At 52.5% G+C, this 1,779-nt stretch overlaps 1 pseudogene; it reads left to right on the top strand.

Moving 5' to 3' along the window:
• Nucleotides 1–865: 865 nt before the first annotated feature.
• The window catches only part of LOC110337795, a 3,494-nt pseudogene continuing 2,580 nt past the window's right edge, over nt 866–1,779 (top strand).

Genomic DNA, 1,779 nt, shown 5'->3' on the forward strand with positions numbered 1-1,779 from the left:
ATCAGGCAAAGGGCAAACACTTTCCGGTGGCCGACCAGAGGGACATCTGTGACTTTTGCCATGACCAGTGTAAACACGATTCTTCACTTGCACAGAGGCCTATTGGTGATTGGTTCTAATCTTCTGGCAAAGTAAGTTGACTGTCACAGCTCACTTCATGGGCCGTCGGGGAGACACCCTCCTGTGCTGATGTTCCTGGGGGTGTGACATTAAACCCCATAAAAACGACCCTCTCAGGTGTTCTTTTCTGGCCTCTTTTGCGAGCCATCAGTAGTAGGCGGAAGGAAGCAGAGGTGTTGGTGCAGACACCCGAATGTCAGCGACAGCGAGGGCAGATCATCTGGCTGGAGGGCTGCGAAGGCAGCAGAAGCTAGCTTTGACAGGCACAGGAGTACTGGAGCTACACTGGAGCTGCCTAGTGGCCACAGGGGTGGTGAGCAAACACGGCGGGTAGTGGTAGACCCTACAGGAATTGCTGGTGGCCTTGAAAGGGCAGAGATGGGGCTGGTAAGAGCAGCCGTGGGGGTGACAGCGGCGAGGGAATGACAGCGGCAAGATCACAGCAGAAGAGGTAGAGAGGATGGTGACAGACACATCAGCAGTGGCAGGCACTGTGGCAGCGCACCAAGAGCGGTAACACTAGTCTCTGTCTAGGGCTACACAGGGGCAGAAACACTCATTACCGTAGGGCTAAACATTACTGGGTCCCTGGGGATCCTAGAGGGCTCCACCCAGCCCTGCCCTGCTCACCATGGCCCNGGGTCCCTGGGGATCCTAGAGGGCTCCACCCAGCCCTGCCCTGCTCACCATGGCCCNGGGTCCCTGGGGATCCTAGAGGGCTCCACCCAGCCCTGCCCTGCTCACCATGGCCCTGGGCTCACTGCTGTCCTCTGGCTACCGCTGCCCCACCCACTGCCCCGCCCACCGCTGCCCCGCCCCATCTGCTGCCCCGCCCACGGATGCCAAGAAGCCAGAAACCTTAGAACACAGTAGAAAAGTGTCTCTTGACCTACCACAATTTTTCCCCATGTAAGGCTCATATGTTTGAATTTTTGATCCCCAGCTGGTGGAACTGTTTGAGAAGGATTAAGGGGGTGTAAGGAGGTAAACCTCAGCTGTTCCTATACCATGCCTTTGCTCTGCCACCATGGACTCTAACTCCCTGGAACCAAATTAAGTTCCAAATTAAATGCTTTTTTTTTTTTTTTTTTTGTCAGTTGGTTATGGTAAGTTATCACAGCAATAGGAAAGTAACTAAGGCTGAGCCCCACTTAGCATTAAGACTGATTCTATAAAAAGTACAAAATGTGACAGTCAAGACTGTCACAACCTCCCTGTGGGTATAAGCGGGTCCCAATAGCTAGGTCTTAACACCCCTGTTGATTCTGCACAGGGTCTCTGCTGGTATCTAAGTGGTAGGCAAAAGGCACCAGTCTATAGGAGCCCCACCGGTAATGTGAATGTGCGAACCCAGCCAAGTGTGAGTCAGGAGATAGAAGAATCCCACCTTTTAACTAACACAAGCCAGCTGGGTATGTGAGTCTTCTCTTCAGTCTCCAGTACTCAGAAGTCTGAGGCAGGGGGATTCGAAGTCCAAGGCCACCTTGGCCTACCCAGTGAGAGTTTTTGTCTCAACAAACTAAACCCAGAAAACCTAAAAAGCAAAGCAAAACAAAACAAAAACAAACAGCAGATGCTGGCGAGGTTGTGGAGAAAGAGGAACACTCCTCCATTGCTGGTGGGATTGCAAGCTTGTACAACCACTCTGGAAATCAGTCT

This window comes from Mus pahari, chromosome 20 (assembly GCF_900095145.1).
Source record: "Mus pahari chromosome 20, PAHARI_EIJ_v1.1, whole genome shotgun sequence".
Lineage (NCBI taxonomy): Eukaryota > Metazoa > Chordata > Mammalia > Rodentia > Muridae > Mus > Mus pahari.